The sequence below is a fragment of the Haliotis rubra genome, unplaced genomic scaffold (genome assembly GCF_003918875.1).
Source record: "Haliotis rubra isolate DU_JTF1 unplaced genomic scaffold, ASM391887v1 Scf394, whole genome shotgun sequence".
In the NCBI taxonomy this organism is placed as follows: Eukaryota; Metazoa; Mollusca; class Gastropoda; order Lepetellida; family Haliotidae; genus Haliotis; species Haliotis rubra.
Window position 1 is genome coordinate 1 of NW_025767073.1, and position 26476 is coordinate 26476.

At 41.4% G+C, this 26476-nt stretch overlaps 1 long non-coding RNA gene and 1 pseudogene across 1 annotated transcript; one reads left to right on the plus strand and one right to left on the minus strand.

Moving 5' to 3' along the window:
- The first annotated feature begins 12165 nt into the window (after positions 1–12165).
- On the plus strand, positions 12166–23315 carry LOC124286879 (annotated as a pseudogene).
- Positions 13459–14006, minus strand: LOC124286880. Its single transcript, XR_006901140.1, has 2 exons — positions 13963–14006; positions 13459–13839 (listed from the first exon to the last, which is right to left on the minus strand). It is a non-coding gene; the product is annotated as an uncharacterized LOC124286880 (long non-coding RNA).
- Positions 23316–26476: the final 3161 nt, after the last annotated feature.

Genomic DNA, 26476 nt, shown 5'->3' on the forward strand with positions numbered 1-26476 from the left:
CCTCTGTGAGTCACGTACGAGTGTACAGGTGGTAATGGTTGTGAAGGAACTGCTGTAACCATCAGCTCGACTGAGTGTCACCAGTACCGGGCGTGTGGCGGTGAAGTGAAGACTCTCTCCACGTTCAAGGAGCGGTTATAGAGACGACGCTCTCCAGTAGAGACTGTGGCTCCAGAACTGAAGGTGATCTGCACGTGGCTCTGTTCACTGATGATCTGCAGCTCCAGTTTGCTGTCATCTACAGCAACAACATACTCCTGTCCGTAGTGTTTGACCGGCAGTAGTTGGTCATACACAGTGTATTTGGAGGCATATTCCATACCACTATAGACGGCTATGCTGTGTTCACTGTCAATGACTGTTCCATTCAGATCATATGGAGTAGATATCCTGAACGTTTGATACGGATTAAGTTTAAGGGATAATACATCCCCGTCACTGTAGTGGTACTTGGCAAAGCTGATACTTCCTCTGTTCATTCGGAGGAATATATCAACAGTAGTGCTGATGTTGTATGTAGCTATTAGTAACAAGGATTGATAATTACTTTTAGGTGCGAGACTTGAAGGTAAAATGTACTTGGTCCCAAGGGCAGATATAGGAAGTGGAGAGAATATACCGTCAGCATACCTACCACAATGTCTATATCTTCGGCACTTCCACTCACAACGATAGCTGCATCTTCTACACCACTCGTGATTTTCATTTTTATCGCTTACATGATGTGATCGTCTACGGAGGGGATGCAAAGGATAGACCCTTCTGTAGGCGAGAGGTGCGGATACTGTATCTCCACCAGGCCCCCAGTTTCTCCTGCTGAGGACCTGATGTGCGAGTCTTCACCCTTGCATGCCACGGCCACCAAGTAGTCTTCACCTGTAAAGTCATTTCAACACGGTATTATATCAATACCTTATGATCAGAACAGAGTCAAACACCCCCTGTGTCGAAGTTCGACGTATACTTCGAGGTATCAGAAGTTCGTCACAAGCACAAAATGTTGACTAAATATGGAATGCGTATAAACCAGCTTCGAGACAACATCAAGAACGACACAAGGTGTTTCCTATCGATAGTAAATAACTTAAAGACGGGCGTTAACTTCCCAATAAACTTTTCATTCAGGAACGACATATGGCAAGTTGACGGTGGTTAACTTATTGCATTGTTTGGAAGAGACGGGCCCCATAATGAGTGAGTGTGTATGATTCTACTCCGCTTTTAGCAATATTCCACCAGAAACAGGCTTCACGCAGTAAAAGCTTCATGTGGAGAATCGAACCCGGGCCTTCTGCATGACAACCGCACTACCCCACTGCAACAATCTGAATACATGATCAGGGCGCACCGGGATTCGAACCCCATCATAGGCTGCTTGGTACGTGGCCCGGGTCAGTGGGATAACCTAGTGGTTAAAGCGTTCGCTTGTCACGCCGAAGACGGGTTCGATTCCCCACATGGGTACATTATGTGAAGCCCATTTCTGGTGTCCCCGCCGTGATGTTACAAGAATATTGCTAAAACCGGCGTAAAACTAAACTCATTCTGAATACACGTGAAAAATATAGTACGTCAAGCCCAATCTGCCGGTAACCGGACGTGCTCAAAGGTTGACGTTGAATGCTGTCACCAGAAGGAAGGGACCCAGTTCTATGCAATACGGTACTCAAGCAGAACAGATTTAGTAAGGTCCATACATATATAAAATGTCTACCTTCTCACAAAGCTGATGCCTAACTTTACAAAACAGTTAATCAGTTATGTGTGAAGCGGCCAAAATATGTCGCGTTCCGTGACGACATTCAAACCACGCCCATTCTGATCCGAAGTCGCACGCCTTGTGAACATGGTCAACCTTTACAGTGGGCATGTGTGAGGATGGCTCGGCGCTGTGCTTCAGAAAACGTTTTCATCTATATCACGGCTTATTTGTTCCACAGAGGACTAGCTGTGACATAGATGAAAAGGTGTTCTGTAGTGAGGCGGTTGTCAGTTCCATGTTAAAGGAAACCCGAGAAGATCGGGATTAGAATTGGTCTTCATGGAATCATAAAGAAGGTATCGTTGCATCACCAGAATGCAGTTAACACGAATTTGAAAAGTTAGTGTTTAGGACAAGCCCCGTTATGTACATTCAGCAGACAGGGAAACATATGTACAAGATAAACAGTTCGCAAATCGAAATAGTGTTACATGTTTTGGATATTTTTCAGTGAAACTAAGCCATTCTATTAAAGATGTTTAGCTAGATGTGTAGACTCGTCAAAAATAAAAAGAGTAAAAGAAATCTGTACATTATATTGAATGGACGGTGCACGATGTGACGAATCGTCACATTTTTCTGGCCTGTGGCAGAGGTACTATGCTGGCTTGCCGCATGGAACTCTGGGTAGGAGAGTGTGTTTTGACTTGATTCGTTAGCATGTGGTCGCATATTGAATTTAAAAACGCTTTACGCTGCTCTATATTCCAAGTTATCAAGCTTCTCAAAATATATCATAATTATTGTTTTTCGAAATGGGACAGATACAATAAGAAAAATGAGCAGGTAATGCTGTTTTATGGTCAATAATGTAGTTAAATTCATACTAGAGTTACCTACCTTTGGACGCCATGCAGCAGTGTCAAAAGAATCCCCAAAGAGAAGCCTATGTGAATCAGTTTCTTCATAGCGTTTCCCTGGTTCCTTTCCAAACAATGAAGAGGCAGGTGCCAACTGAGATGCCTTCAGATGTCTGAGAATCAATCCACGTCAGAAGTGTCAACCAAACAGGGAGAGCGCATATAGTTTGTAATCCTGCCCAGTTACGTACGATATGACATCCTTCGTGTAGCAAGAAAACGGTTGGTTGTTTTAGTTGTAAGGATATTTAAAAATTGCGGTCAGTGCTGAAATGGGATGTGTGTCATTGTTTACATTTCGCCCAAACAACGACGACCTTCGTATCTCGAAACTACCAAACCGAAACATGAATCTTATTAACCTATTCAGACAATGACCTGCTTTTCCGCCGATCCGAATTTTCTCGTGTGAAAGTGAAGATAGACATCACAAACAACTATGGTTTCACTGAATTCCAATTCCTTGTTTCAAAAGAAAATGGTAATAACTATTTACAAAATGAATTTTCATTTTAAACTTTAATAACATCGTATTTCTATATTTTATGGCGATGTGCAGGCAGCATGACGTCACAGACTGTCCCAGTTTCATGAGGTCGTAAAATGATTCACAATACATCTGGGTCACTGGTTACACCTGTTATGTGTTTTGTTGCGCTTATTCAGGGTAGTTCTGTAACGCACAATGTGATTGATATAATATCAAGTCCGTACCAGAACCCAAACTTTCTAGAGGCAGAGCCTCGTTTTGAGATTTCTAGATTGTCAGAGTTCGCTGTACGACAGAGCACGCTGCACGACATGTTTGCAAGGATTAGAAGGAGCGGATTTTTCTGTAGTAAATCTTATGGCGTGTCGCCCAGTTGTGAAGGCCGCCAATGGGCGGACGTTACCGGGGTCATGATCAGTGCCGAAGCGTAGCGCAGCAGGCCCAGGGAACCAGGTTGTGAAATCTACAGCTTTCGAATGCTTCTACTATGTATACATGTGTAATGGGGTTTGGGGTTCTGCCTTTAAAGAACACCACAGGGCTACGGGGTGTGAGCTGAGGGCACACCTGTTAGTCCAGGACGGATCCAACAATGTCCTCCTTATACGTAAAACCCTTTGGAATTACACAGAGGTAGGCTTGTAGCGATGCAATTAATCGATGGTAGAAACGAAAAACTATAGATGCATCGATAGTATGACTATCGATAGTGTAGTAATTGACTTCTATTGATAAATGCGCAGCGCAAAAATACAGGAAGTACCAGATTCGCTCACTTTGATTTACTTGATTTGGGTTTCAAGTTTCTTGTCAGTTATTAAAAGAGACTGAAACTACTTCAGCTTGTTTTTATTTCATATAATCTTTACATTCATTGGGAAATGGCTTCAAATGATACAATTCAAGGAGAAAAAGTATTGCAAAAGTATTGCAATAGTTGGTCGCAATAGTTGGTCGCAATAGTTGGTCGCAATAGACTATCGCTATGCAGTAGTTCTGTTGTAATAAACTATCGCTATCGCAATAGTTGTTTCCCTCAATAGTCAGCCCTACACAGAGGTGAGTTGGTATCCAGATATCTTTAACGATTCCTAATGTAGAGTGGTGCTGCTTACTGTTCAAGACTTTGGAGTGACTAAATTAGCAGGGCTGTTTTCACAAAGCAACCTTTACCAAGGTTTACCTTTAACTCCCATGCTTTAACCTTTAACTCCCATGGTTTAACCTTAACTCCCATGCTTTAACCTTTAACTCCCATGCTTTAACCTTAACTCCCATGGTTTAACCTTTAACTCCCATGGTTTAACCTCAACTCCCATGCTTTTAACCTTTAACTCCCATGCTTTTAACCTTAACTCCTATGCTTACGATCACCTTAGTGCCTTGTAAACAACTAAGTGTAAACTGTGTGATAATTACGTAAGCTAGACAAAAGACTGAGGCAAGTCAAGGCTTTGGCTATTGTAAGGTTGGTGTTCATGCATTGATTGATATGCTTTGGTTGGAGCGTGCTTCAGCTGTATTGTAAGATGGGGCCACTATATCTAAGTATGCTAAAGCAACCATATTTTTAAAGGAGTGTATTATGCACATAACACAAGTACATCTGCAACTAGCAGGGCCAACTAGGATAGAATTTTAGATTACAAACAAAATAAAACACTGCCACACATGGATGGCAATCGTTTAGTCCGTGAAGGAAAGACGAATTGCATTGCGATTGACATAAGTAATCGCGTTAATCTATCTGACAGGTCGCCATTTCCATTTATCCACGTAGTTCTTGTCCTGGGCCCAGATAGCTTAAGCTAAAGGTTATCGTAAGGAAATCTGGGAATATAACGATGAAACACACCTCGCACATGTAGGAATACACGATACGTCCCAGCAAGTTATTTCTCTTGTGTGAGGGCGGTGGGTAGCCCTCGTGGCTAAAGCTAAGTTCGCTCGCCGCGCCGAGGAGGGCCTGGTCTGATTCCCCACATGGCTACCAATGTGTGAAGCCCATCTGTGTCCCCTGTTGTGATATTGCTGGAATATTGCTAAAAGCGGCGTAAAACCAAACTTCCTTCACACTCACTCACTCTCTTGTGCGATGTGAAGCCCATTTCTGGTGTCCCCTGTCATGATTTTGTATATCATTGGGATATGGCTAAACGCTTAAAACTAATCTTCACTCACTCACTCACTCTCTTGAGTGGCTTCTATATACCTTCAAGGGTTTTAAAGCCACAAACTATCTTGAAAAGTTGTTTTATTGTTCTGATGCTCAAACAACCTTATTCTATGTTGCAAAACAGTATCACTACGAATGTTTAATGATCTGGCATTTACTTGACATGTGTTGATATGTGTTTTTTAGAATAGTTTATTCGCTGTAATCTGAAACAATACCATACGCAATATCAGTTGACTGATATACCTATGCAACATTTAGACGAATCTGAGTTTAAGCTTAATGTTGTTCTTTCCAAACAGTCAGTTTACTAGTATCGGTTTTCGAGCTTACATCTACAGCGCCAAATCCCGAGATGTTTGACCACGCAGTCCATGAGAGAGAGAGAGAGAGAGAGAGAGAGAGAGAGAGAAAGAGAGAGAGAGAGAGAGAGAGAGAGAGAGAGAAAGATACAGAGAGAGACAGAGAGAGAGAGAAAGAGAGAGAGAGAGAGGACAGAGAGAGAGAGAGAAAGAGAGAGAGAGAGAGAGAGAAAAAAGAGAGAGAGAGACAGAGAGAGAGAGAGAGAGAGACAGAAAGAGAAAGAGAGAGAGATAGAGAGAGAAAGACAGAGAGAGAGACAGAGAGAGAAAGAGAGAGAGAGAGAGAAAGACACAGAGAGAGACAGAGAGAGAGAGAAAAGAGAGAGAGAGAGAAAGACAGAGAGAGAGACAGAGAGAGACAGAAGAGAGAGAGAAAGAGAGAGAGACAGAGAGAGACAGAGAGAGAAAGAGAGAAAGAGAGAGAGAGAGAGAGAGAGAGAGAGAGAGAGAGAGAGAGACAGAGAGAGAAAGAGAGAGAGAGAGACAGAGAGAGAGAGAGAGAGAGGGGCAGCATATATAACAAGAAATTTCTGAAAAAAAAAAACTAAATAATTACACGACACGGATCTTTATTTATTATTTATTTACACACACACACACACACACACACGAGGGAGAGAGAGAGACACATACATACACACACACACACACACACATACACACACATACATACATACATACATACATACATACATACATACATACATACATACATACATACATACATACATACAAACATACATACAAACATACAGTCCGTTATATCCGTCAGCTCCTAGTAAGCGTCTGTCATAGACGTGGTCTATTGTGTTTAAGCTACAGAAATGTGGCCATTAAGTATTACCTGTTCTGAAAGTGTAACCTCCGTTACGGATAAGGGAATAATAATATCCGGACTGTGGCCAAATATGCTTCGGCATGAACATGATCTAGTAGGTAATACTGATTGTCATATTACTTCCCAACCATATTCTGCACTTCCATCTTGACTCCCCAAAATCTTCAAAGAGGGAGTTGTGCTTGTACAACCAGAAGGCACTGTAGAGAAGCTAGCTCGGTGACGCTGTGAAGAGCTTGGTAAAATCACGTCCCCTTTGTCAAGGTCACAGAAGCGTTGTGAAGACGCTCACAGAAGTCACAAGTGAGGCTGGTGCTTATTGTGGCGTGGGTATTGGGAGCTTAATGTAGCGTTGCTTTCGGATATTGTTTCGAACGAACGGCCAAACACGACCTGAGCAAGTCTGATGGCCGATTGGGGCGTAACTCAACTTCCTCCGTACTCGGAGTCGGATAAAATGGTAATTAGATCTACTTACACCAGATTGTATTCAGTGTGTGTAAACATAGACCCAGGAAACTATTTGCCCAGCCGTTGCTGTAATGGTATAGGTGTATCACTAAACTAAGCAAGTCTAGGTTTTCCACTTGTGTCTGAACCCACTAGTCTGTAGACATATACCGGGCACTCTCGCCATTTTGGTAAGGGATGTGCCTGAGCTCCTTCCTAATTAAGTAACGCCCATTTTACATCCACAGTGCGCTTGTCCCACACAAAATGACTGGAATGGAATGTTTCCGCGAGTAATGCTACTTCCACGAATTCCCTGTGAATCCCACTATAACTTTAAAAGTCTTATCGAATATTTGTTTGATTTTGATGTATTGATGCCCACTTTTCCATGTTTATGAGCTGCTTTAATAGTCAGTTTCGCATTTCAGTTATTTTAAAAGACACAAAAGTAATTGTAGTCATATTTTGTTGTGCTCCTACACCCAAATAATTAACTTAAGGTAGGTGCACATGAGCAAATCTGTGGTGGGGCATGTAGAAATGTAGTGGGTGGGGTGAGGGGTGACGTGAAGAAATCTTAGAGGATCAGCAGAAGCCTTTAAGTGATAGTATGTGGTCCTACAGACCTACAGAATCAGTGTACAAACTGTCCACATATATATCAACACAGACAGGATTTGTCACGATGAGTGTAAAACGGACTGATAAAACGAGGTGTATGATCATTTTTATTTGTTTTATTTACCATCTTTATTTCCACAGTTTACATAGTACATAATAGAATACATTCACATGAGTATAATTAATACACTTTCACAAATCCCCGTATTACAATGAATAGACATCTTAGAATATGTTTTGCATACTTTATCTCTGTGTTTCAAATAAAAGTAACAGTAATAACATACTCTTACAATATGTTTTCTGACGTAATATTTTATGTAAATAGATTGTGGAAAGATGACCAGAAGGTAAAGAACTCACTGTTACTGCATGTAGAGTAGGCATTGTATTTTGTAATTTCAAAGTATTTTGATATCTCACTTACTACATGCTTGAAATTTGGAACTTGTTTTTTATTTTTGTGTGTATATTACCTGTTTCATAACAAGACATATTGCATTTAGAGAATTATTGTTTTCCCCCTTAAATCCAAGTAAGATGTTTTCTGGTGTAAAGTCAATGTTGCCTTCAGTTCCAGTCATTAGCCATGTGGTCAAACTCTCCCAAATCTTTTGACATGACAACAATTACAGAATAGATGGACAATTGTTTCTAGTTCCTTTGAACAGAATGTACATTTAGACCGATTCTATTTAAGAAAATGTTTGCTGGTAAAATATCATATAATATCTTCATCTGTAACCATTTCAAGTTACTACATGTTGTACATCGATTTGCCATCATATATATGTTTCGTAACATTGTGTTATCATACTGTGTTACAAAAACTCTTTTCCCACTTTTTATGGGCATATGATTTAGTGTAATTAGGGTCTAGTGGAGAAAGATAAAAGGTTTTGGATATATTGAATGGTAGTATTTTAGTGAAGATTGATTTGTCTTCTCTTTAAGCAGGCAGTTATGGAAGATTTGATACTATGATATCTTAAGATATTAGTTTTAACTTGATAAATTTTATAGTTCTTCATTAGTATAGCATTCCCCTGTAGTTGGGTTCATTAGATCATAAATAAAGTGTATTCCTGCATTGTACGAACTGTTTATAAAAATTGTCTTGTTACCTATGTTAAACATATAATTAAACCAAATACATTGATTGGTTTAACATGTCGTTTGAGTTTAGTGTCTTATACTGCTTTCGTAAATATAATCCCCATGAGGAGATTACATCTCTGATTCTGTGTACTCCATTAGATCGTATATCAGCCTTGTGACCTCACCAATATATCTTCCTGGTACAAAACCTTTTGGATCATCATTTATTATTAAAGGTAGTATCTTTTCATTCTATTGGCTATAACAGCCGATGATATTTTATATGAGGTGTTAAGGAGAGAAATTGGCAGCCAACTTTATAAAAATGGTTTTGGTTGGTTTTTTGGGGGTAGGCATGTAATTAATCCTTGTTTCTGAGAAACTGATAGATTTTGTTTCGATATGCATAATTTACAGAATTTATCAAGAATTTATTTAAGTCTCCAAAATAATTTTAAAATTTCGTTGTAAAACTGTCTGTCTGTTTTCGGTGTATGATAAAATGAGGTGTATGATAAAAAGGGCGCCAGAGCTGTTGTTATGACAGATGTTATGTGTTGGTGGCTAAGGGTCAAAACACAGGCAAATTTTCACAGTACTATGATGAGAGTATGATAAAACGGGCTGATAAAACGAGGTGTATGATAAAACGAGGTGTATGATAAAATGAGGTGTATGATAAAACGAGGTGTATGGTAAAAAACGGGCGCCAAAGCTCTTGTTATAACCGATGTTATGTGTTGGTGGCTAAGGGTCAAACAAAAGGTAAATTGTCACAGTACTATGATGAGAGTATGATAAAACGGGCTGATAAATCGAGATGTATGATAAAACGAGGTGTATGATAAAATGAGGTGTATGATAAAATGAGGTGTATGATAAAACGGGCGCCAGAGCTGTTGTTATGACAGATGTTATGTGTTGGTGGCTAAGGGTCAAACCAAAGGCAAATTGTCACGGTACTATGATGAGAGTATGATAAAACCGGCTGATAAAACGAGGTGTATGATAAAACGTGGCGCCAGAGCTGTTGTTATGACCGATGTTATGTGTTCGTGGCTAAGGGTCAAAACACTGGCAAATTGTCACAGTACTATGATGAGAGTATGATAAAACGGGCTGATAAAACGAGGTGTATGATAAAACTAGGTGTATGATAAAACGGGCGCCAGAGCTGTTGTTATGACAGATGTTATGTGTTGGTGGATAAGGGTCAAAGCAAAGGCAAATTGTCACGGTACTATGATGAGAGTATGATAAAACGGGCTGATAAAACGAGGTGTATGATAAAACGAGGTATATGATAAAAACGAAGTGTATGATAAAACGGGCGCCAGAGCTGTTGTTATGAGAGATGTTATGTGTTGTGGCTTAGGGTCAAACCACTGGCCAATTGTCACAGTACTGTCATGAGTGTTGTGATAGAACGGTTTCTAGAGCTGTTGTTATGACAGATGTTATGTGTTGGTGGCTAAGGGTCAAAACACCGGCCAATTGTCACAGTACTGTCAGCGAGTGTTGTGATAGAACGGTTTCTAGAGCTCTTGTCATGTCAGATGTTGGTGCCAAGCATGTAAAATCTATATCTTTCTACAGAATGTGTGACAGGGGTGGACAATACTCCATGCTATAGCTGCGATGGATGATTGCTTAGCCCTAATTTCCGTGTCCAGTTAGAAAACAATAGACCAGCAAAACAAGCAAAGGAAGTTGTCTTCCGGACAGGTTGTCACTGACGGCAAACACATTGATAAATTTGCTATTTTGGTTCAATAAAAATGTATCTGTTGTTTACTGATCTTTTGTAAGAACGAAAATTCTATTTTCAACAGCTTGTCACAAGTAAACCCAGCATATGAGGTAAAGAAATGTACTTTACAACTGATAGTGTTAATCTTCCACAGCTTTTGTCACCAGTAAACCCAGTAAATGATGTAAAGAAATGTACTTACAACTGATAGTGTTAATCTTCCACAGCTTTGTCACCAGTAAACCCAGTATATGATGTCAAGAAATGTACTTACAACTGATAGTGTTAATCTTCCACAGCTTTGTCACAAGTAAACCCAGTATATGATGTAAAGAAATGTACTTTACAACTGATAGTGTTAATCTTCCACAGCTTTGTCACGAGTAAAACCCAGTATATGATGTAAAGAAATGTACTTACAACTGATAGTGTTAATCTTCCACAGCTTTGTCAGAAGTAAAACCCAGTATATGATGTAAAGAAATGTACTTACAACTGATAGTGTTAATCTTCCACAGCTTTGTCACGAGTAAAACCCAGTATATATGATGTCAAGAAATGTACTTTACAACTGATAGTGTTAATCTTCCACAGCTTTGTCACCAGTAAACCCAGTATATGATGTCAAGAAATGTACTTTACAACTGATAGTGTTAATCTTCCACAGCTTTGTCACAAGTAAACCCAGTATATGATGTCAAGAAATGTACTTACAACTGATAGTGTTAATCTTCCACAGCTTTGTCACGAGTAAACCCAGTATATGATGTCAAGAAATGTACTTTTACAACTGATAGTGTTAATCTTCCACAGCTTTGTCAGAAGTAAAACCCAGTATATGATGTAAAGAAATGTAATTTACAACTGATAGTGTTAATCTTCCACAGCTTTGTCACGAGTAAAACCCAGTATATGATGTCAAGAAATGTACTTACAACTGATAGTGTTAATCTTCCACAGCTTTGTCACCAGTAAACCCAGTATATGATGTAAAGAAATGTACTTTACAACTGATAGTGTTAATCTTCCACAGCTTTGTCACGAGTAAACCCAGTATATGATGTAAAGAAATGTACTTACAACTGATAGTGTTAATCTTCCACAGCTTTGTCACGAGTAAACCCAGTATATGATGTCAAGAAATGTACTTACAACTGATAGTGTTAATCTTCCACAGCTTTGTCACAAGTAAACCCAGTATATGATGTAAAGAAATGTACTTTACAACTGATAGTGTTAATCTTCCACAGCTTTGTCACCAGTAAACCCAGTATATGATGTCAAGAAATGTACTTACAACTGATAGTGTTAATCTTCCACAGCTTTGTCACAAGTAAACCCAGTATATGATGTAAAGAAATGTACTTTACAACTGATAGTGTTTATCTTCAACAGCTTTGTCACAAGTAAAACCCAGTATATAATGTAAAGAAATGTACTTTACAACAGTAATAACAGGGTATCCAATTTTGCCACAACAGAAAATGTGGTTATCCTGATTGGGCAGCACTCACGCACGCATGCACCCAACACACACTCTCTCTCTCTCTCTCACTCACTCACTCACTCACTCACTCACTCACTCACCTCACTCACTCACTCACTACTCACTCACTACCACTCACTCACTCACTCACTCACTCACTCACTCACTCACTCACTCACTCACCACCACACCACTCACTCACACTAAGACTATAGGTGACCCTTTGCTGCTCCACTACATATTGTTTTGCTATATGTTCTATAGCAGGTTTCCATGCAGCCCAGGATGGAGGCAGTATTGGTTGCTGTGGTTACATCTTGTACTTGGTATCAATCATCTGTATGCTAGCAACCATTCCATTCTCCCTCTGTCTGTGCACTAAGGTAAGATCAGTGCTTTCAAGGGTGTGGACATGTCCAGTTAGCACATCATTTAATGGGGTCAGGGGCTCGATCCAAAAGACCTATTGAAGTGCTATGAATGTTCTGTGGATTGGGCCCCTGAATGGAATCTTTATGGTGCGGTCCCAGTGCCGACCTTCACGTTACTCGACCTTCTCGACCTGAAGGTCGAATTGGGGGTCGAGTTTGTCGAGTCTCAGAACGAGTTAGGTCGAGTCAGGTCGAATCAGGTCTACCAAGCTTTGAAAAATTTGTGACATGTCAAAAATTTCCCCGACTTCCTCCTCGACCTTCGGTCCGAGATGCTGTCGAGACCAGGTCGAGAATAGGTCGAGGTAGGTCGAAAAAGGTCGAGTTTAGGTCGACATTAGGTCGAGTTGGTCGAGTTGAAGGTCGAGCTGGGCTGACATGCCGATCTGTGTTCGTCTTAGAGTCGATCTGTACTCGGCCTCGATTCGACCTCGACTCGACCTTGAGTCGACCAACCTCGAACTGGACTCGACTTGGACTCAACCTGGAGTCGACCGAGTCGACATGAAGTCAACCTATCTCGACCTCAACACGACCTAATCGAGTCCGCGCCGACCGCATAAATGGTCGCCATCTTCCCAGATGCTTCATAAAAGCCAAACGGCAGCCAGTGGTAGCACATCATCTCCACACCAACATGCTGCCACCCAGAGGTCCACCCTGAGCACACCACCCTCACCTCCAACACGCCGCAAAGCAGCGGAACAGGCTGGCATCTTCCCCAGCTTTGACTCCAGTGCTGCAGCAGGTATATCTCTGTACCTGCCAAGCGGTCTCTTTGAACCCTACACACACCTCAGAGGATCAGTCACATGTTCAGGACTCTCAGCAAGGACAGTGAAACTGAGAAGTAGAACTTGGTACTATATATTGTCATGAGCACTTTATACTGATGTGAAATGTTACCTTCAGATTATTTAAATGAGTTTCAAATACAAGATTTAAAAGCTTTTTTTATCTGATATTTAATTTGTATTTTCCATCCATTGCTAAGTGTAAATGTAAATACATCTTGTAATGATTGTAATAAAGTTTGTTTTGTTCATCATGTATATAGTTAGTTTTCATTGTGTGTTTTTCGCATTTACCAATTGTAAATAGTGTAAATAAAAACAAACAAGAGTTCCTTTGTAAATGAAGTAGTCCTAAATAATAGAGTACACTTTAAAGTCATTGGGATATCATCTTCTCTTGCCAATGAACAGCTCCTGGGCCCATGAAATAGTCCTTCAATAGTTTCTTTGGTTGGCGCCATCTAGTGGGGTAACGTTCCTCGTACCCCGGTTACCCCTTTAAGCAGCTGTGTGTAGGAGCGCCACTTGCCTGGGGTGAGTGAACAGTCCCCATTCCCCGGTCTATGAGGTTCATCTGACTGTTCCGGTTCCTCGTTCTCAGCATGTTGTGTAAAGTGACGCATGCCTGGGATATCTGTTTAGGGAGCCGAGGAAGATCTGGAACCTCATAGCCAGAATCCCGAAGGTATTCTCCACCACTCGTCTGGCCATAGACAGTCTGCAAAAGTCACAAATTAAACATTTTTAAGTCAAATGCATACAAAATTCAAAACCTTTGATATAATATTGCAGACACCCAAAGATACTAAGTTATAATTTGTTTATGGAAAAGAATAATTACCTGCAGTTGAAGATCTGCTGATCGGGGTCCATCTGACGCATGGACTTCATCATCCAGGGCGGAGTGGAAAGGCATCGTCTCCGATGATGAAGTATGGCACACCATACGGGAAATACAAGGTCATCGCCTTCCATCTGATCTCGTGAATGATTGAAGACCATCAGCGCCTGATGCTGATCCCTTGGCCCCAACGTTGACCCACGGAACTTGTAGTCGGCATCCGCGAGTGCAAGCAAGACAATAGAGAAGAAGTTCTTGTAGATGTAGAAGAGGGACCCGCTTTTCGGGGCTTCTTTGATGCGTATGTGCTTGCCATCAAACGCACCGGTGCAATATGGAAATTGCCACCTTTCCTTGAAAGCACGGGCTACAGTATTCCATCTACTCTGATCCCACTCATCTGACCAATACTCAGCTTTGAAGGCTTCAAGGATAGGATTGATGTGCTTACGGCTGAGGCTTTGGCTTTGGAGGAGGGTTGGCATTCTCCAGGTCATCCACCAGTTCAAGCAGGTGCCAGGCTATCTGCACCCAAATGGTAAGCAGTCTTCGCTTCTCGGGCTCACTCAGGTTTATGTCAAGGTTCCTGATGGTGATGGAACCTTGCAGTCCTCTAATTGAATGGGTACCTGGTGAAAATGCACCCTGTAATTTATACAATTTGAAACCAAGGGTCTACTCGGCAGAAAAAATGGAATTTCCTTCGAGAACCAGTCGCCCTGGTTGAACACAGGTCGCGGTGAAGTCGGGCCGGTCGACTTAGGGCGAAATTAATTCGAAATTAGGGTCGATATACAGGTCTAGCTGGTCGAGTATAGGTCTTCTTCAACTTAGCCGACCTAAGTCGAGATAGGTCGACTGAAGTCGAACTAAAATCGAACCAAGGTCGTAAAGGTCCTTACGAGGTCGTTATGAGGACGTTTTGAGGTCGAGATACCCCCAGGTCGAGACCGGTCGAGTAGTTTTACGAGGTCGAGTCGGTCGAGCTCCCGAGGTCGCCACTGGGACCGCACCATTACGATTAGTTTTAAGAGTGTTTTATGCTTTTTGGTTTGGTTTAGTTTGGTTTTTTGTTTTGTTTTTAGGGTTCCCCAAATCAAGTATACAGAAATATGTAAGCAGGTGTAAATTGCTGATACAACCAGGTTCTCCAATAAATACCGGTAAAATATCAAAAGTTAACAAAAGTCATCAGGTTCAAAAACTGGGAAAATGGAGACCATTTCTTTTTAAATTTATCAAAATCATTTTTTCTTTTGGAAATAAATTTTCAACTATTAAAACTTTAAGAAATTGATCAATTTTGGATACATTTTATTCAAAGTGCAAAATGTATATCTAACCTTTATCAGAGAGGATTATATGATTTAATAGTGGGTCTTCATCTAAACTACCAAACCAAACAAGGAATAATCCAATTTTTCAAGGTCATTCCAAAGGTTTTGGTTCCATTACTATCCCAATAAACGTGGCATAAATTACCATATCATTACAAAAGAACATACTGCATTGTCAACCAATCTTATTTTCACCATTTCTTTTTAGTATAAATAGTTCCTTGCAGGAACTTTTATTGAAAGTTTGTTGTTTATATGAGTGAGATATACAAAAGGAATATGCCCAAGCCATCAACAGCTTGTGGTATTTGACTAAGGATATAAATTATTCATGAAGACATATTTATATTCCTCCAAACATATCGTATTTGCATCATAATGTTTTGGTTGCAAACTATTCATGCCATCGCTACTAGGGCTGCGCAATATAACCGGTTTACCGGTATTTACTGGTTCAGACATGAAAACGATACGTATTGCGATACGCTGATCGAAAACCGGTATTTTGACATGCATTCGGAAAACCTCGTAACACTCGGAAATCTTCGGATATTTCCGTTTCTTCAGTTGTTCCTTTCCTTTTTTGTATTTGTGCCAAATATTGTTTACATTTGTTTTAGTCATGATTAAAAGTTTTTATTAAATCTTAATCAAGCATAGTGATTTTGTTGTGTTTTTGCTTTATAAATCAGGCATTAACTCGATTATACGTAGTTTTTGTTGAAAAAACCTTCTTGCAATATATTGGAATACATATCGCAATATACGCTTTGCATCGCAATATATCGCAATATGAAAATTCTCTCTGCAATACCCACCCCTAATCGCTACTCACCCCTTGATGACTCGTTTATCAGATCTGATCTCCCCTGATGACAATATTCATTTTGAACTTCGCTTTTATGTCTGTGTGTGTGTGTGTGTGTGCGTGCGTGCGTGCGTGCGTGCGTGCGGGTGCGCGCGCGCGCTGGGGTAGCCTAATGGTTAAAGCGTTCATGCGGAAGACCTGGAGTCGATTCCGCACATGGGTACAATGTACGGAGCCCATTTCTGGTGTCCCCCTGCTCTGATATTTGTGGAATATTGTTAAACGCGGCATAAAACAGCACTCACCTTTAAAGCGACCCATTTTCTCCACAGCAGCATACAGTGAGTGAGCGTGTGTCAGCCATCCACTGTATTCTGGGACTCGGTAGTTCCGGTAGATCTTGCAGGAATTGGTTCTCAGCACACATATGTCTTCTTTGAGTGGCATTTTAGAAGTTGGGAAGTACAATATGATGCACTCATCCACCAAGCCCAATCTACTGTATAAACTCTGCTGTATAAACATCTCATTATTATTTGTACATCGTTGGATTCCACGCCTGTCCTTTGTCTACTCTCTGGCTTCATCAGCTTACTGCCTTGCCAATTATGTTAATTATGTTGTTTTCTTTGTTACATTGTCACATTCAGTATATATATATATTTCCTTCTTCATGTTCCATTAATGCTTGACAACGGTACAAGAGTCTGTATCGAAAACGTCGCACTCACGAATAAAAGAAGTTGTTATCCATAAAGTTTGTTGTATATTACACATATGTCCCATGTTTTTTACAACAATGTTTTATCAAAATCCTTTATAGTCACTGGTCTAACCACTGGTATTATTGTCACATTGACCTTCATTTCTCCTGAGATTTTGACAAGTTACATCAGATGAATATAATTGATAAGAGGATTAAAAAAACCCAGGTGATTATTTTCAGTTCATCACAATATTTTTTAGAATTATTTGAATATCAATACTGACAACATTTATGATGTGGCGATCTTTGTAGGGTGTGTTTCTCAAATATGTAGATAGCCTTCAGTGCTTGTGACCATTAAAGGTAGGGTTCAAACTTATACACACATGGGGTGTAGGCACATAGCCTGGTCCAAGCTGTATTTCGATGCAAAGCAAAGCAGTATCCCAGTACAAGCCATGATATATCTTGAGTTACCGGTTCAGGATGACTTTAGGCCATAGTATGTAAAGAAGTATGTTTATGAAGGCTCACAGCAAAACGTATGGATGAAAACAGCCTACAAAAACATACATTTTGAAAATATATTTATCTTTTTCTAAATCTAGATTTGAATTTCCCACTGCATCACTATACGGGGGATGTTTCATTCAGGGTTTCATATTTCATGCCGGCTGAGAAAATGACCCCTTCCCACTCTGACCCCAAGCTGTGCAGGGTTAGGGCTGTACATGTATTTGATGCTGACATCATTTTGTTGGAGTTTTTAGAAAATAGTGAGTGAGTGAGTTCGGTTTTATGCCGCACTCAGCAATATTCCATTTTCAGAAAATAAGTATAATTTGACTCTTGCCACTCATGGGCAGATAACATCTTCACTGCTGAGGAGAAGCCAATGGAAGACTAATTGGAAACCCATGGGATATTTTGAAGTTTACACTCTGGCCTGTAACTTTTGATATAATCTTTCATCTTTGGGACAGGTGCTAAATCATTATGAGAAGGTGGTTATATTCCGACTTGGTCGACTGAGGTCCCGACAAGACAAGAAACCAGGTAAAATGTTTTTCTTTGTTTAAGTACCACCTGACTTCCTCCCCATTGTCATGTCCCACTGGACACCCGTGAAGATCCGGGTGAATGGGTCTTCAGAAACCCATGCTTGTCGTAAGAGGTGGTCAAACTCGCTGACTTGGTTCACACATGACATTCCAATTGCATAGATCGACACTCATGCTGTTGATCACTGAATTGTCTGGTCCAGACTCGATTATTAGCAAACCGCCGCCATAGTGCAGCATTCAGATAGGAATAGGTTCCCAGCAGGCAGCGCTGGTCCAAAAAGGTTTCCAAATGTGTTAGCAAAATCAGGCTTTGTTTGTTGTTTATTGTTTATAATATCAATCACTAGCAAATCCCCAGATTCCAGTATATTCAGATCAGTATATTAATGATGGTCAACAGAACAGCGCACCTGGTATATGCAAATGAGCCACAACACAAGGGAAGGTTCACAGGCCAGTGGCCAATTTGCCCACCTTATGCATTCATGCAGACCTGACACTTTCGTCTCATTGAGGCCACAAAATGATTTCCATTCCAGGCATTTTCTTCATCAACCCATACTTGGACTCCTTCATCAAGGTTGACATGAGGACCCTGATCTTGATGTGCCGCCCCAGGAGGTGGGTGTCATTGGGTTTAGGGGACATTTCATGCGTGTGGTGGGTTTAGGGTTGAGGATGGTGTCGCTGCCAGGATGAAGCGTGGTTTGATCACAAAGAAACAAGGAAGTATATCTGGTTGGGGTGGGTTTGGATGGTGTCGCTGCCAGGATGGTGGTTTTATAACAAAGTAACAAGGAAGTTGTCTGGCTGGGGGTGGGTTTAGGGTTGAGGATGGTGCCGCCAGGATGGTGGTTTTATCACAAAGTAACAAGGAAGTATATCCGGTTGGGGGTTTGTTTAGGGCTGAGGATTGGTGTCGCTGCCAGGATGGTGGTTTTATCACAAAGTAACAAGGAAGCATATCTGGCTGGGGGTGGGTTTAGGGTTGAGGATGGTGTCGCTGCCAGGATGGTGATTTTATCACAAAGCAACAAGGAAGTATATCTGGTAGGGGTGGGTTTAGGGTTGAGGATGGTGTCGCTGCCAGGATGGTGGTTTTATCACAAAGTAACAAGGAAGCATATCCGGCTGGGGGGTGGGTTTAGGGTTGAGGATGGTGTCGCTGCCAGGATGGTGGTTTTATCACAAAGTGTATATCCGGTTGGGGTCTGTTTAGGGCTGAGGATGGTGTCGCTGCCAGGATGGTGGTTTTATCACAAAGTAACAAGGAAGTATATCTGGCTGGGGTGGGTTTAGGGTTGAGGATGGTGTCGCTGCCAGGATGGCGGATTTTATCACAAAGCAACAAGGAAGTATATCTGGTTGGGGTTGGTTTAGGGTTGAGGATGGTGTCGCTGCCAGAATGGTGGTTTTATCACAAAGCAACAAGGAAGTATATCTGGCTGAGGGTGGGTTTAGGGTTTAGGATGGTGTCACTGCCAGGATGGTGGTTTTATAACAAAGTAACAAGGAAGCATATCTGGTTGGGGTGGGTTTAGGGTTGAGGATGGTGTGTCGCTGCCAGGATGGTGGTTTTATCACAAAGTAACAAGGAAGTATATCTGGTTGAGGGTGGGTTTAGGGTTTAGGATGGTGTCGCTGCCAGGATGGTGGTTTGATCTCAAAGTAACAAGGAAGTATATCTGGCTGGGGTGGGTTTAGGGTTGAGGATGGTGTCGCTGCCAGGATGGTGGTTTTATCACAAAGTAACAAGGAAGTATATCTGGCTGGGGTGGGTTTAGGGTTGAGGATGGTGTCGCTGCCAGGATGGTGGTTTTATCACAAAGTAACAAGGAAGTATATCTGTTTGGGGAGGGTTTAGGTTTGAGGATGGTGTCGCTGCCAGGATGGTGGTTTTGCCGCGACAAAGTAACAAGGAAGTATATCTGGTTGGGGTGGGTTTAGGGTTGAGGATGGTGTCACTGCCAGGATGGTGGTTTTATCACAAAGTAACAAGGAAGTATATCTGGCTGGGGTGGGTTTAGGTTGAGGATGGTGTCGCTGCCAGGGATGGTGGTTTTATCACAAAGTAAGAAGGAAGCATATCTGGCTGGGGTGGGTTTAGGGTTTAGGATGGTGTCGCTGCCAGGATGGTGGTTTGATCACAAAGTAACAAGGAAGTATATCTGGCTGGGGGTGGGTTTAGGGTTGAGGATGGTGTCGCTGCCAGGATGGTGGTTTGATCACAAAGCAACAAGGAAGTATATCTGGCTGGGGTGGGTTTAGGGTTGAGGATGGTGTCGCTGCCAGGATGGTGGTTTTATCACAAAGTAACAAGGAAGTATATATGGCTGGGGTGGGTTTAGGGTTGAGGATGGTGTCGCTGCCAGGATGGTGGTTTTTATCACAAAGCAACAAGGAAGTATATCTGGTTGGGGGGTGGGTTTAGGGTTGAGGATGGTGTCGCTGCCAGGATGGTGGTTTTATCACAAAGTAACAAGGAAGTATATCTGGTTGGGGTGGGTTTAGGGTTGAGGATGGTGTCGCTGCCAGGATGGTGGTTTTATCACAAAGTAACAAGGAAGTATATCTGGCTTGGGGGTGGGTTTAGGGTTGAGGATGGTGCCGCTGTCAGGATGGTGGTTTTATCACAAAGCAATAAGGAAGTATATCTGGCTGGTGGTGGGTTTAGTGTTGAGGATGGTGTCGCTGCCAGGATGGTGGTTTTATCACAAAGCAACAAGGAAGTATATCTGGTTGGGGGTGGGTTTAGGGTTGAGGATGGTGTCGCTGCCAGGATGGTGGTTTTATCACAAAGTAACAAGGAAGTATATCTGGTTGGGGTGGGTTTAGGGTTGAGGATGGTGTCGCTGCCAGGATGGTGGTTTTATCACAAAGTAACAAGGAAGTATATCTGGTTGGGGGTGGGTTTAGGGTTGAGGATGGTGTCGCTGCCAGGATGGTGGTTTTATCACAAAGCAACAAGGAAGTATATCTGGTTGGGGGTGGGTTTAGGGTTGAGGATGGTGTCGCTGTCAGGATAGTGGTTTTATCACAAAGTAACAAGGAAGTATATCTGGATGGGGGTGGGTTTAGGGTTGGGGATGGTGATGCTAATGCCACACTCTGAATACCACTCTGAAAGTCCTTGAAGACGATTGAAGTCGTTGAGAGCCCGCATAGTTGTGTCTATACTCTGTTTCTGACAAGGTGTTGACACGTGACTCGGTGACAGTGGCAGTCGATGCCGTCATCTACTACCGCATCCAGAACGCCATCATGTCTGTCACCAATGTCCGTGACGTTTACAGCTCCACCAAACTGTTAGCAGCATCCACACTCAGGAATGTCCTGGGAACCAAAGATCTCAGCCAGCTTTTGTCAGAGAGGGAAGCTATCAGCCATCTCATGCAGGTATTAAATATACTGTAGAAATAAAATTACGGGTGATAACTATTTTCTCAATGTGAGTGCATAGGAGTGCAAAGGGAAGAACAGCCAGGTGTGCGTCAAAGGATGGATACACAGCACAGATAAATGTATCAATATCTATGTCGGCACTTGTGTACGTGCCTCGCGTACACCTGGTTGTCCCTTTCTCTGCACTCCTCCCTCGTAACAAATAGTCAACTGTCAACATTTTAATGATAGTTTGTTAAACAAGTTTTTATATATGTAGGACATAAATTCTGCAAATAACTCCCAGATTTGATCTAATGTTTTGATTATGATCAGCGTTTCATTGAGTATTATATGTTTTCGTTTTCGAGTTCGATTGCAATTCATGGGTCTGCTTTTAAGCCAAATGGACTATAACATGGTTAGACATGACTGAGTAGACTTAAATATGATGAGCCTAGACGTGTAACATTCGGGAAGGACTAATGACATTTCCTACACTACCAAGTTTTAATAAGGTTATTGACAACTGTGTAAGTGATCATGTTTGTGGAATGCTGATAATAAGTTAAATCTATTCCTATAGGTCATTAGTTTACACGATATAACACATCGTATCACAGTACAGATAATGTTGAATTCACTTTTCATCCCGGAAGTAAGTATGAGTTAAATATTACAACAAACATTTCTGTTTGTGATGAATTGTCAGTGTTTTCATTGAACATTTTGTCGTCTAGAGTTTACTAGCGGAAGCGACTGCTCTGTGGGGAGTCCAGGTGGAGAGAGTGGAAGTGTAAGTAGAACCCGTTTGTTTTCAAATTTTCTTTCATTCACGACCTGGTTTCATGACTCATTTTCAGCGATCCCTTGATATACTTTTCGTCATTATTCTGCCGTTTGTACCATTTGTACCATTTCCGGAATGACACGAGTACTTACGAATGCCCTTTGCACCAAATGGAATCTGTTTCAGGCCATTAATGATTTTAGTCATTATCTCGTGCTGAAATTTTGAATTTTCCTAAAACCAGGGGGTTATGATTGGAATGAAATTGAAAAGAATTGAAAGATGTTTTTTTTCCCAAAGTGATCCCTGAAACATATTGTTGGAGAAATACAAAAAGCACCTTTTCTATAGCTACATCTCCATAAATATATGTGTTGATAGTACACTGTAATACCGAGACGGTAGAATGTTTTAAAAGTGTCTCCCCTCACCCCAAGTCTCATCATCATCATTACAGCAAGGATGTGAGACTGCCTCGTCAGCTTCAGAGAGCCATGGCTGCTGAGGCTGAAGCAACACGAGAGGCTCGGGCCAAGGTACGTCACTCTTCCATGATTGTTCCACTCAAGTTGTGGATGAACTCGAGATTTTTACGGGGACGTCCCACCGCTCGGTTTCATGGTCGTTATGAAGCTGGATATGAATATAGGGTCGTTGTTCCTATGGTCCTCCAATATAGATTGAAACACTGTGAAAGCTCTATGCGCAGTGAGAGATAGAACACCGGTCTGGTACAGATCACCAGTGTACCAAACAGTCTAGGCCCGTGATGACTACTGGATGTGCTGGTCAGACTAGGTGACTTGGTTGAATAGGTGTCATTATTCGCGGGCTGTTGCTCATGACATCAATCTCTGGTTTGGCTGACCCAGACTCGATCATGTGCAGTTCATATAGCTGGAGTATGGCTGAGTGTGCTGCTAATCAACAACAACGATACAACTGAGACAATAGCTTATATTGATTTACATATGTGATAGGTTGAAAATTCTATAACCTTATGTCACATGGTACATTCAGGTTACATAGGACCAACTCTGACCTTGACCTTGGTATGACCTCTTGACCTCTTGTTGCAGATTATTGCTGCTGAAGGAGAACACAATGCATCCCGAGCCCTGAAGGAGGCTGCAGATATCATCGCGAAATCTCCCGCTGCTCTGCAGTTGCGTTACTTGCAGTCTCTGAGCAGTGTCGCAGCTGAAAAATTCGACCATCATTTTTCCCTCTGCCGATGAACATATTGGATGGACGTCTATCAAAATGAAGTCTGAGCGCAGTCTCGTGCGTGGTTGAGAACGCTATTGTTATACAAATGGAATATTTCTGAGCGCATCTTTAATAAACGCACAAAGAAGCTTGGTAGAACTAGCTTGTCATGAAAGTCATTAGTGCATGAAAAGTCTTCAGCTACAGTGTTTGTGTTATACGCACCAAAAATTAGTTAAGGAACACTCATACATGGCATCGGTGTCAAAAACAAAACCAAAATTAATAAAATTGATAATTTAATTTTTAAGGCGGAATAGACACAGGTTCACACAGGAGAGCGATCTATTGTGCATTGTCCTGTTGTAACAAAGGTTACAGACTTAAGACACGATCTGGTTGTGGACGAGATATGACTTCCTCTGTTCACATCAGCCCTGACATCCTGGCATAGAACGGACAAGCCTCTGTCTCCTTGTACTTGGTATTGCCTGCCATTGAATCTTGCTGAAGAAGTCCCTCTAGCTGAAGGTTTTCTGATTCGGAATAAGGGTGGTTGTTTTAACAGCATTTTGACACCGAAGACAATCAAAGATTTTCTGTTCATTCATTTTGTTCAGATTAAGGGTGTTATAATTTTATAACTGTTTCACCAATTAACAGAGTTTTACGATAAATTATGGGAACCTAAGAATAGGGTTTGATACTGAGGGAGTTTATGAAAGCTAAGATTTGTGAAGATTTTCTTCTTTGGCATCTGTAAAACGTTAAACATATGTAAACATAAGTTTTTCAGTTTGGCATAATGGGAAGAAATTTATCCTGCATGACTGAAAAAATACGATTTGGCTGAATTTCTCCAATCCAGCCCATGTTTAAGGAGGGGCTATGGGGCAGCCTAGTGGTTAACGCGTTCGCTGAGGACCCGGTTCGATTCCCTACATGGGTACAATATGTAAAGCATATTCCTGGTGTCTCCCGTTGTGATATTGTTGGATTATTGCTAAGGCGACGTAAAGCTCAACTCACTTACTCCCAAGTTTTAGGTACAAGTAGCCATGTGAGCACATTTTGGTGAAGATGAAACCATGGTCCATAGCTGCGATAAAATCGTTGAAATACCATATTTCCTCCACTAAACGCCGGATCAAATAAGCGAGGGGGATACATCAGCTGGCGGTTTAAGAAATACTGTATTTCCTCTAATACGTTTTTTAAATAAATGTATTCTCCCTTGATCCAAAAATGGATTTCTTAAGGAATGGTCCCTAGCTTTGACGTAACGTTCACTAACAAGTAAGTACTGTACACCCAGTAAACGGAATAAGCGCCGGGTCTCCAATATGTGCCGGGCACTCTAATATGTGCCGGGTCTGGATGTCCGTTTAGAAAATAAGCGCCCAGCGGAAATACGGTAAGTGTTGGGTCTCTAATACACGCCGGGTCTCCAATAAGCGCGGGGTACGTTTTTCAAAATGTACTTTCCCTTGATCCAAAATTAGAATTAATAAGGATCGGTCCCTTTGGTCATTATAAGTTGTTCACTGGTTACGAGGAGGACATGGGCTGATGTACCCTCGATGTTTGTGTATGTTTGTTTGAACATAAAGAAACATCGAGGGTATATCAACCCATGGGCCCCGAGGGACCAGTGAACAAAGTATTTATTTTACCGAACACCTCAGTGGTAATTTTGAACTGTTTGAAGCACGGGTATCGGATCATAGTTATAAGTATGGAGTACCAGACGACAAGACGACAAGAAATTTAGAGTTATCTCCCTTCCATCGATTTGAATGCGCAAAACATCGGTAATCTCCGTACATCATATGTGTGATTCAATGTTATTTTAACCTAGTGGTTAAAGCGTTGGCTCGTCACGCCGAAGACCCGGGTTCGAATTCCCACATGGGTACAATGTGTGAAGCCCATTTCTGGTGTTCCCCGCCGTGATATTGCTGGAATATTGCTAAAAGCGGCGTAAAACCAAATTCAGTCAGTCAGTCAGTTTAATGCCGAGCGCGTATTAGAGGAAATACGGCACCTCTAAACCTTCTGTCCAAATATTGAAGACCCACATCGTTGGAACATGGTGACACGTTTAAGGTTCTATTGTTTAAGGGGAGCGGTGGGGGGCTAGCCTAGTGGTTAAAGCGTTCGCTCGTCACGTTCGATTCTCCACATGGGTACATTTCGGGTGATATTGCTGGAATATTGCTCAAAGAGGCGTAAAACTAAACTCACTCACTCATTCAACAGTTGTAAATAATATTATGTGACAATTTGTATGACAGATTTGCTTTTAAAAATGACAGTATTTGTTTACCTCTTAGGTAAATGTACAAACCTGGTCTCACCGCTGTATGACTGAAATAACGCAGAGACGACGTTACCTTGGGTCTCACTCACTCACTGTGGGAAACTTCACACGTGCACCCTTTTGAGACCAAAATAACGACCTATGACATATGCGCTTGCTCTGGAAAACCCCACAAGTGCATGCTTACTATAACATATTTTTATCGTACATTACATCCATTTATACAGGGAATATATATATAAAATGAGACATGTCTTATGCATCGATCACCTATGGTACTTGTACGCTATTTATTTTATTTTAACTTTGTTCCTAACCTCCCCCCACCCTGTTTTTTTTTATTCAGGTCCCACAAACACACGCCCACAATTTGATTACGATTTGTCAAATTGTTGTTTATTAATTTGTTGTTTAATGCCGTACTCAGTAATATTACAGCTCTATGGTGGTCTCCTGTAAATACTAAATAATTGAATCTGGATCATACAATCCAGTGATCAACATCATGGCCTAGATTTTCGAAGCTCTCTTAGCGCTTATAGCGTTCATATATCGGCTCTCACTGACTGATGCGATGCACTAACATTACACTCCCTTTCTTTTGAGAACGTTTACGAAGGGAAAAGTTATTGGCCATATTTATAAGTCTCTTTGGAAGACACTCGAGTCTTGAAATTAATCTTCCACAAAGATAAAGGTTATTAGCCGTAATTAACAGTCTTGTGATTAAACTTTCATGCAACACAAATTCCACACGAAATATTAAACCTTTTCACAACTTGAAAGTCACAACATATAATCTACACTTGTTCCGAGGCACCTAAAATCATATATCACTGTTAAGCTGAACTTAAAAGAACACGCAAATTTAAAAAGTTGAGGTTGAGCTGTTTAGGTGG